The 11,577-nt window shown below is 37.6% G+C and overlaps 1 long non-coding RNA gene across 2 annotated transcripts; it reads right to left on the reverse strand.

Annotated features, from left to right (window-relative positions):
• Window positions 1–280: 280 nt before the first annotated feature.
• LOC141367200 (uncharacterized) lies at window positions 281–4,027 on the reverse strand. 2 transcript variants are annotated; one of them, XR_012371428.1, is made up of 4 exons: window positions 3,738–4,027; window positions 3,131–3,325; window positions 2,894–2,976; window positions 281–1,215 (listed from the first exon to the last, which is right to left on the reverse strand). It is a non-coding gene; the product is annotated as an uncharacterized lncRNA (long non-coding RNA). The 2 variants fall into 2 exon arrangements; XR_012371429.1 differs by having other exon boundaries at window positions 3,238–3,325; window positions 3,738–3,964.
• Between the last annotated feature and the right edge of the window lie 7,550 nt (window positions 4,028–11,577).

Consider the following 11,577-nt stretch of genomic DNA (forward strand, 5'->3'; position numbering starts at 1 on the left):
TTTTTCCAGCGGACCACCAGCGGCAGCCGCAAAGGTTGGAGGTCCGCTGTTGGACCGCTGCTCCAGCTAACACAAGGCCAGCGGACGAGCGGAGGTCCGCCGGCGGATGCCGCCAGCGGCTCACCGGAGTTTTACCCATCGTTTTTCCAGCGGACCACCAGCGGCAGCCGCAAAGGTCCGCTGGTTTATACTGGTAATGGTTGCTAGCTGCCCGGTCGGTCCGTGGTTCATAATTGTTTAATCACGCTAACCAAATGTCTTTCAACACAATAATAAACAATTTACATCAGCAACTGCAAATTTATTATTGTCAGTAAACAGAATAAATATTCAAATGCATATACATTTATCACATGCATTAAAACCAACATGACTTCCAAATAAAAACAACCAGTTTACACCTTTCTGTACCCATGCAAAGTTATCCATGATTTTACCATCATTTGCAGTAACACATGGTAAATATAAAATCACAACAATAATAAAGAATAAACATTCTCTTACAACAGCATAGGTTTATAGTACTACATTTTAGTAACCACAAACTTTACCATGATTTAAAAATATATGGTTACCATGCTTTCACTCCAGCATTACTATAATACTACTATACTGCCCAACAAAGCCAAAGCGCAGTAACTATGCATTTGGTCAAAATTGAGGTAAAGGTTGAAATGGGCTTTGTGAGATCTGTTGTCTTGTGACAAAGTCTCCTGGTTTAATTTTGTCCCATCAGAGAAATGTGTTTGCCAAAATTGCAGTAACAAGTTTGACTGGCTGGTGTAAAACACTTTAAGAACTTTTTTCTCGATTTTAGTGTTTGCGTAGTTACTGCACTTAGAAACTTTTTCAACCCACTTTGTGTTGTTACAATGTCTGTAATATGTACATTAACAATATTTGGATGATGCAAAACATCATTTTGGCAGAGTATTGTGGACAAATAAATGGAAATAAATCAGTAAAATTAGCTAAAGAATATTTTTTTCAAATATAAACATATATTGTGTTTGTAACAATATTAAGTGGGTTGAAAATCTGTAGGGTTGCGCTTTGGTGCAGTAATTACAATATGTTACATTTGGCAGTTGTGTATGTCCATCTGTAGATGCCATCATATAATGTCTTTGTGAGTGTTTACGTCATCTGAAGTCTTCACAAGTGAGGCTGGATCCAAACAGAGCCGTAAGCTCTAGTTATCTTATGATGTGTATCCTGATGGACAAAAACAGAAAAGCAAAATGAGAAGGATTAGGATTGCTGCTGTTTATATTATTTCAAGCAAAAGCTCATTTGGGCATTTTATTATTTAATTACTGACTAACAAAGTCATAAGATGTATTTGTGTATGTGAATGCTTGTCTTAGAAGAGGTGTTTTTTTCTAGATTTAGACTGCATGGGAGAATTTAGGAGTAAAATGTGAAAAAGCCTTGCCTTTTTTTTCTATTTTATTAAAGAGCAATTATGGTCTGACTCATGATTTTACATTTACTTTGGTGTGTAAGTATGTATTAGTACATGTTAACGATATGCGTAAACAATGAGTAACAATGACTTTGTATTGCGTGAGGCTGCCTGAACCTCCATGTCATTTCTGGCTTATAACAAATACCACAACAATGTCTAAAAGCTGCTGTGTGACAGGGTGTGGAGCTAACATAGCCTGGCTCCGCCCTCCTACGTGCTTCTGCTTAATTTTCATTTCGCTTCAGTACAATGTCTGGGACTGCTGTGTAGAGTTTCGTTTTCTCCTGCAAAAATCTGCAGGACCAATCAGCGAACAGAGGTCGTGCGTCAGTTTGAGTTGTAATTCAGTAATGGCAGCGGAGAGAGACGTGAGAAAAGCTATTCAGTCCGTTGTTGCAAAACTGCCGAATACACATAAGTTAAAGCCGGAGCAAGAACAATGTTTGCTAAGTTTTGTCGGTCTGATCATTCAAACTTGTTTCCAGACAATTTTGGCGCATGACATACGTCACGACCACACGTTAACAATTGCCTATGGCAGATCCTGAGTGACTCTGGGCAGATCCAATAGTTTTAAACTTCAACAGAAGACCCTCCTTAACGGAAGTAACACTTTGCAATGGAGCGTGGCCAGACTCCCTGTACAAATGAAATGAATGTACGAGAGTTGGTTGGACCAGGCTTGAGCTAACAAGCCAAAAACCCAGAAATAAGATTTTATAAGCTGTTGACACAAAAAAAAAAACTAGCGTTTCAAAGACACAAAACTGGATACAGGCAACTTGTCATAGTACTACTATAATTAGAACTATGCCCAGTTGCCCACTGTAGGGAAACATAATCAGCAATCCACTTTTGTCTCCCTAAATGCTGAGTTTTATAGCTTGGTACTAAAAACTTATTTCTGGGTTTTTCAACGTGTTAGCTGTAGACTCTGTCACGCAGCAGCTTTCAGGCATTGTTTTCATTTTTGGTTATAAGCCAGAAATGCAATATAAAGTAAATTGAGATGGTTGGATTGTTTTCCCCCGGTGGGCGTGGTTTTCAAATAATTGCTCCCGCTTTTACTCATGGCCTACACATTAACTCCTGTCAGCATTGCATTGTGACCGAATCTTTCAAACAGGAGCTGACGTCAGACATATTCAGGCCAATCACAACGTACATATTAGCTGGCCAATCAGGGACACAGCGCATTTCAGATCGATGAGTTCTGTACAAAATCAATGCGTTTGAGGAAGGGAGGAAATCTAAAGCTATAAAAATGTATGTGTTTTTAACCGTACACCACGCAAACACATTGCATATTATACCAAATACACAAAATTAACATTGTTTTTTACCAATGAAATTGGATGCACTTTATAAATAAACCACAACCTTAAACCTGTAAACAGCAATGTATTAGTTTGAGGTTGTACTTACTAGTTATGAGATTCATAGCACCTTAGAGATGTTTTCTGACAGGTCTGCTTCGACTCTGCTGCATGGATATCAGCATGGAAAATCTACAAACATAATATGCAATTTGTCACAAAGCAATCAATATTGATTAAAAGGATGTGAAACACTGAAAAGAAAATTAAAGTATACAAAATATAACAGAATCTATGTTTTTAGGTTTACTTGTTCATTTAATATTGCTCATATGGTGCAACTCACGTTTGGATGTTAAAACCTTCCTGGAATAATTGCTATAAACGCAGAAAAATGACAAGATTCATGGTAATATGTTGTGAAAAAAGTAAGTTAATATGCTCTCAACCTGCCTGAGTTTACATCTCTGTCTGTGGCTCCCTTCAGAAAATTTTGAAATCTTCAGCTTTTCTTCTATTATAGAGGTTATTTTGATCACTCCTAAAATAAAATAACAACTTTTTGTATATATATGTTTACAATAAAACATGTGTTTGTACTACTTTCACCAAATACTCACGCTATATGAAAGTTTTTTCACCGTTTAACTGTGCAGTACATTGCATATTTTAGGCTAAACAAAGTATGTCAATAATGCACTAACAACCTGAACAAAGCTTTCACATCATCTCATCAACACACGAAGTTGCTTTTTAAAAAGCCAAAACTTAATAAACAATGCAAAAGCTATAGTCACCCTAACATTATCACTTTTGAAAAGCGTCCACATGCTATCAGACTTTCTCTAAGACAAAAAACATTTCTATGAAGTAAATATTCAACACAAGCGTTTCTGTTACGTGTCAATAATAGTTTTGTGTACTATTTGTGTATTTTGAGGGAGTAAACTTACCTGAAAACAGTAAAGAAACCCGTGAAAGAGGAGCTTCGTCAGTCCCACCTCATGGTAATCCGTATTGAGAAAGAAGGCTGTTCGACTTCCTGCTTGCGGCCCCGCTAGAATTGACAGACGGATGACGTTAAAGTGCCGCGAGAGCGAGACGAAATTACACTTCATATGAGTTCTCGAATCGTTCTCGCGGTACTTTGACGTCATACAGCTGTCGGTTCTTGCTGCGCCGCATGAAGTCGAACAAGCCAAAAAGGGCACGTGTTCGGCGCGCACAGCACACGCGTCATGGCAAATTCACACATTGACATACAGTAATCACTACAACAATTGAAAATCTTCTCAAATGATTATGAAATCACAAACTCGTTTTGTTGTCTATAAATGTCCAAATTACCACGCCTGCACGTGGACTATATTGTATTAAACACTATCTCTCATTTTTTATTCTATCCTTAAAATTCTTTTAAACTGAAATATTAAAAAAATATGTATGCATTTCGTTAAATAAGCCCTATATGCAGTCTTATATTGTTTTTTTTTATGTATTTTCTTAAGATTTTTATAATTCTTAGTTTCAGTAGAAACCTAGCAGTTTGGCACTGGTGTACCAACGGTGGTCCAGCAGGGGCAAGCCGCTGGTGGCTTGCCACCCAAGAAACGCCGGCAGACAGACAGCTTTTTTACGTTGGTCGGTTTGCCGAAGGTGCCCCGACGGTGGTCCGACCGCGTCAAGCCGCTGACTTCGTGCCACCCAAAAACCGCTGGCGGACCGCCAGGTCATTGTTTGCTGGGGCGGTTTGCCACTGGTGTACCAACGGTGGTCCAGCAGGGGCAAGCCGCTGGTGGCTTGCCACCCAAGAAACGCCGGCAGACCGACAGCTTTTTTACGTTGGTCGGTTTGCCGAAGGTGCCCCGACGGTGGTCCGACCGCGTCAAGCCGCTGACTTCGTGCCACCCAAAAACCGCCGGCGGACCGCCAGGTCATTGTTTGCTGGGAAGCAAGCCCAGTAAACCCACAAATGAAGAAGAAGAAGAAGCTTTTTTTACTGGAAATCTGTATCAGTAAATGCAATGCAGATCTTTTTGACCTGATGGGAGAGGTTCTATCAGACCAGTCACAGTGCTTGCGGTCCACATAGCATTGGTGCGCTATTTAGCGGGCTTTATACTTCTGCCTCAATTGTACGGCGTAGCCTACGCAGAGACAAGAACCCTACGGCATAGCCTGACGTGCACCTCTGCCAAAATGTAACAGCGCGCCAATGCTACCGCAAGCGATGCATCAAAGCTATGGCATAGGCCCTACGCAGAAGTATAATGAGCCCTTTACATTTTGGGAGAGGTGCACACTTAGGAAACGCCGTAGGCTACACTGTACAAATGACGCAGAAATATAAAGCTCGCTTTAGAGAACACTAGCATATGACCTAGCAGTGGCGTCACAACATGTATGTAGCCCGTCATGTGTGTGGTTCCTTATTTCAAAATATGTGTTCTGCGCGTCCAGTAATCATCACGTGTCTTGTCAAAATAAGAGCCTGCTGCAGATGCCTCTAAAGGGTTTATGATAAAAGAGACGGTCGCATTTGCCAGATACTGGCATAATATCATGCGTAATCAGAGTTTACTGTAAAGGGAGTGTCTTGTGTGTATTTTTGCGTACACGGTTTTGACGCATGTGCAGCAGGCACTTACTTTGACAAAACACGTGATGCATATTTTGAAAACGCAAGCAACACACATGAGACTCCGAACACTTATTTTGAATTTGTGCCCCTGTGACCTAAAAAAATCCATGAATTTAATCCTGTGTCTGAAATCCCCCTGTAAAAAAGATTTGTTGTTTCAACTTAAAAATATTAGTTGACTCAACATTTTACCAATTTTAACTAATATTTTAGGTTGAATTAACTCACAATTTTAAGCCAGCACAAACATTTACTTTTTAAGTTGAAACAATATCTTTTACAGTGAGGCTACAACTGTCAAACAATATTTTACATTATATTTTAAAACAAATTAATTTAACAAAAGTTAGGCCTTTAAGTGTCTATTTTATTATTAACCTCATTCCATGTTACACTTTAACATGTTAAATATGAAAGCAGCCATCGAGTCTCCCGTTCTCCTCGAGACATCTAATTGACCGATGTGACACAGGAGAGATGTGCTCAACATAAACAGAGGAGGCACTTTCCATTACTTTCCACTTCCACCAGAGATTCATTTCCACAGGCTTGCTAAATTGTGGTTTAAGGAAACGTAATGATGTGTAATAATTTCCCGTCAGTGGATCTGTTAAAAGTCATGGCTGACGAGAGGATTCAGAGATGTTTTACCTCGGCAGTAATCAAATAACCCACTGCTAAATCACCAAAACTCTGCACAAGTCTGCGTTTTATTGAACGAGAGGATAAGACGCCATAATGCTGTCCTGAAAAAAAACAGGTGTAGGAATTTGATAGAATAGCTTGAAGCGCCCACACTAATTTTATTGCTACTCTATTAATCCTCACAAAAGTACAGTGTCATGAGATTGCTACAGTCACAGTAAGCAGTTAGGGGTTTATATCTCGCTTAACCTACACAAAGCTCGACCAATTTTCCAGCACCTATATTTTGAAACCTAATGTGCCCTTGATCTTCAATCCCTCCCTAAAATGAAAATCTTAGGGAAAAGTAGCTACTGATACATAAGCATACAGGCTGTTAAAAGGTGTTTATCAAATAGCTGGCTATGCCTAAACTGGTTTACAGAAGTCACTATGAAACCTAAACCAGATGTTTATGATCAGCATTCAGCAAAAAACTCATAGCGGCTTTTGTGTTGCTGTTTCATGTCTTTCTCGAGTCCAGAACTGAGCTCTCGGTGAGCGTCCTTATTTTCCCAGACTAACCTCACAGTCTAAACAAAGGCTTTATCTTTGACACATGTAATTTAGGAGAAATAAAGCACCGGCTACCAACCATTAATACTTCATCACAAGCTCCAATAGAGCAGAGAATCAGCTTCTCTGACTGATTATGGTATCATTTTTTAGTGTAATGTTTTGCATAAATATACCCAGGTTTTGAAGGGCGCATGTCTCATACAAAAGAATTCACAATCATTCGCTCGAAGAGACTTGTTTAGCGTCTCTATAAAAATATATGTCTATAGCTAATAGTCTTGTGCTTACGTGGCTTTGACAGCTGTATGTGATATGTTAGTAATGAGAATCTAAAAATGACAAAAATAAATAAACTAATAAATAAAAAGATATATAAGGATCAGCTTTGCTTGGTTCAACGGTTTACTCTTGAAAGTGCCAGAGGAAAGTGTTATTAAAGTCCATGTAAAGTCATTTCAGAGTTTTTTTCTAAACACATACATTTTTGAAATATTAAATGTGACTGTGAACTATATAGTAGTGAATTGTGGAGTTGCACCATTAAACAGGTGGTCCACATTTCTGTGTTCAGGATTATTTGGGCAGGGCAAAAAAGGTGGCTCGATGACACACTAGAGCCACCGAGCATGGCCCCGCCCCTAACACAATCTCCAGCATCCAGGTGGTATTTGAAAGTTGAGAGAAACAGCAGGTTTACCACGAGTGGGTGTGGTTTTAGTGCAGACAGCGGAAACGCCCCCAGCATTCGAGAGCAGAATACGCACAATCGGCGCAACGTCATAGACAGTCTCTGAATAGGTTCACGCCCACTTTTGGAGGAAAACAAACTAGACTTCTCATTGACTTCCATAAAAATAGCGAAACAAAGCAACGTTCGTACATACCCGGCAGGCGTAAATAACTTATGAAATCACTCAGATTAAACATGTCGAGTAATTATCTTGTCTACCCTGCCTGCCATAGAGCGTGAAAGGTACATCAACAGATTTAATTTGGTCAATATAAAAACATGCCCCTTTCATTCTCACAGCACCAAAAAAGGGGTGTTGACGAAATTTACAGTCAAGTTCCCGGATGTGCCGGTAGTCCATATGCTGTTAATTTTTCACCGATATTAAAAACTTCTTTTATTTAATTTGTGTTGTTTTATCATTCAAATTTGTCTGGGTTGTTATTAACAAATTTGTCTGTGGTGTGACAAACTTATACACATATTAAATATCACTTTACAAGGACTTAAAATGTTATAACACTGTCAGAAAAAGAAAAAGGTCCCTAGCTGTCACTGGGGCAGTACCCTATAGGTACAAATATCCCATACGGCAAAAAAATAAAATTTCTTTGGTCAAAAATATGTTATAAATATATGCTGAATACATTTTGTAGAAAGTAAAGCTTAATAAAAATACATTTTTAAATTTAAAAATATATTTAGTTTTAAACTTCACATATTAACATATATTTTTAAATGTATTCAGGGGCAACAAAACATTTCTAATCTGAAAACCCATACTGCAAAAAAATATTTTTCCTGGCCAAAATATAAAAGTTATTAAATGTATAAAGTATAAGTATAAAATGTATAAGTATGTGTAAAATATAAAATTATAAGTACATTTTTGCTGTATATTTAATATTTTTCAAACCCTTCCACTGTGCAACATGAATATAAATGCTTGAAAATATATTTATTTTTAAAATTATTTAAAAAATGGCCCAAAAATATATTTGTGAAAAATTCATTTTTGTAAACATATTTCAAAATATTTTTAACTACAAATATTTTTGGCCATTTTAAAAAATATATTTAAAAAATATATTTTTTGCCACATGGGATGTACCATTAGATACAGATATGTATACATTTGGTACTTATCCTGTACCCTTAAGGTTATAATATGCAGTTTTTGGTCCCAGTATGTACCTCTGAGGTACTAATATGGCATCTTTAGGTGCAAAGGTGTACCACCCCACTGACAGCTAGGGACCATTTTGTGGTAGTGCACATACTGAAACAAATATATAGACTGAATGCATAAATCCATTCGAATAAAATTGTCAACCAAATGTATACATTTATTTTTCGTCAATTAAACTAGATACACTGTAAAATGTCTGGGTTATTTTTAACCCATGCTGAGTAAATATTGGACAGAACACACTGCTGTGTTTTATAGCCCATGGTTGCATAACAACAACCCAACATTGTGTACTTTTTAACCTATCATGTGTTTTGTCCAATATTGTACTTGTTGAAAGGGTATGACTCAGTTCCATGGACCATTTTTTCCTGACAGTGTAGTTGCTCATTTATACCTGTGGATACTTATTTTAGTTTTTGTGTTTTATGTATTTATTGAGAAATAAAAATAGATATAAATTGTGTTTATATCAAAAGTGTTGATCCAGATTAAAAGAACAGAGTTATGAAATGAGTGTATGGTATGCCTCAGATCATTTAGTCTTGAGGAATAATATTACTGTATGAGAAATATTTATGTTCACATTGAGATCTCTTGATTTTTGATATCAAACTTTTTGATATCTTCCATCTGAAAAGGGGTTTTCTTCCTTTTGCCCGAGATGCTGTGATAGGTTTTAGCAGTTTTGCCCGAACCCTACATTGTATAAGCTAGGAAAAGGGTGGATAGATTTGACCAGGTTCAAGACAAAGTTGAGATCTCTTGCTTCTTGTGATAACTAGTGAAGGTTAAAGGCGGAGTCCACGATGTTTGAAAAACGCGTTGGAAAAGGAGACGGGCCGACTACCAAAACACACTTATAGCCAATCAAATCAAATCAAATGCCGGGTTGCGTATGTGTGGGGCGGGTCTATCAACAGAAGGTCCAGATTCTATTGGGGTAGGGGCGTGTTTATTTGGGTGATTTCAAATATCAACATTGGCTTTCAAACATCGTGGACTCCGCCTTTAAAGAAGATACTTATGAGATTATTTGGGTCTTAAGAGAACTATTTGAGAAGCAAATCCATTTTAACAATCTGTAAGAAACAACTGAGATTTAGTGTCAATAGAGTCACAACAATCTAATGGGCCTAAATCATTAACATACACATGTGCTCAAGTGTTATCATTGAACACAAATACTTATAAAAGTAAAAGTTAATAACAATTGTTAATACATGATGTTAAGCGATCATTTGAACATCCATGCAAAAAATATTTAACACAAAAAGCTCTTCAAACTGACTGCGCAGTAATGTAAACACAAAATGCAATACACGTAAAGAATAGCGTATATGTGAAATAAATAAAAGTCAGGGAAAAAAGTAATTCAACGTCTCAGACGAGGAGTAAAACCGGAACTGTTGTTATTTGTTATTACACAACAGCTAAATTAGAAAATGTCTTTCTCTCCCCCGTCCGGCGCTCTGTGTTTCATATAGTTGGCTTGTTTGATCATAAATTGTTGAGTGCTATGGCTTGTCTTCTCCACTTTCCTCTCTGGTCAGGGCAGATTAAAAAACCCACCTCACTTCCAAGCGGTCTCAGCATACCATTAGCATATATATGAGATTTGAGACATTTTCTAATATTCTCCAGCAGAACTCATCTGTCAACGTTTCTGATGAATTATAAAAAGCTTGTTTAGAAGGAGAAAAAAAATCACTCCCCACTCAGCTCACCTTACAAGGGTAACCTTTACTGTTCTGGAGGAAGGTAAAACTACTTTCAATCATATTAATGCAACGGAGTTATGCATGTTATTATCTCATAATGCTGTGGGAAGTGGTCGCTGATGCATTTAATGAAAAAAAAAACATGACAAAAAGTCGATGGCTACAGGATTTATCCGTGCTAACATGGCTCTGTTGATATTGATACATTTACTGTGAGGTGGACGGGATTGCGGCGTTATCTAATGCTGAAAATATTATCCTGATGTGAGAAATTCATTACATATCATGACAGCTACATCAGTTCAGTAGGATAAGTTTCTTATTCAAACCTTTAATAAGTACAATAAGTACAGAGAAAACTACTGGTTTTATTAGGAAAAAAAATAGTTTATTTGAACAAAACATTTAAGTTAAAACATCAAATGTTAACTAAACTTAAAAAAAAAGTGATGTACAGTATAAAGTTTACAGTATACCAAATAGTACAGTATAAAGGTTAACTGTTTATTTATTATTTTGAACACAAAAATATATTTTTATACATGATGGTAAGTGCACAGTTGACAGTGCCCACTGATTTTCACAGTAGGATTAAAAAATACCATGGAAGTGCATGCTTATTATCATTTTTCTTCAAAATATATATTTTTGTGTTTAACAGTATAAAGAAACTCATACCGTTTTTTTTGTTGAACTATCCTTAACCTTACAGAACTGGTAAGCTAAGGCAAATTCAGTATTTAATGCAAAAACACAAGAAAAGACGTTTATTTGCAATACTGCAATACTGGTTATGGCTTTTCGTGATAGTAGAGGTTGGCCATCATGTCCGCCATAACTTCTGGGTCCAAACAAGATTTCTTAAGCAAACAACAAACTATACTTATATACACTTATGGCAGGGCCGGCGCCAGACCATAACTAACAGGGGGGCACTCGACTTTCAACGGGGGGCACGCAATAGCAACAATAACTTGCAAAAACAAGACATTAAAACAACAAATACAGCAAGCACACACTCATACAACTAGTACAGACTGTCAGCTCATTTCCCGTATAAAGTGCAAAAGACCCCAAACTATGCGCAAAACGATTGAACTTCGACCGCGGCGTAAGCGCAAGCTGAGCTCCGCTGCGCTCGCGCTTGGCTCGACGCAACAACAAACCGCCCTCGCGCAGCACAAGCCATTGAAATGAATGGGTTTCATAGCGCAGCGCACACCGCGTCCTAGCTTTAAAAAAGCCGCTTTACCATAATCACGTCGTAGTGCTGTTAACGGTCTATAGCCACACTTCACATTTAAGCTTA

This window comes from Misgurnus anguillicaudatus, chromosome 10 (genome assembly GCF_027580225.2).
Source record: "Misgurnus anguillicaudatus chromosome 10, ASM2758022v2, whole genome shotgun sequence".
Taxonomy (NCBI): Eukaryota; Metazoa; Chordata; class Actinopteri; order Cypriniformes; family Cobitidae; genus Misgurnus; species Misgurnus anguillicaudatus.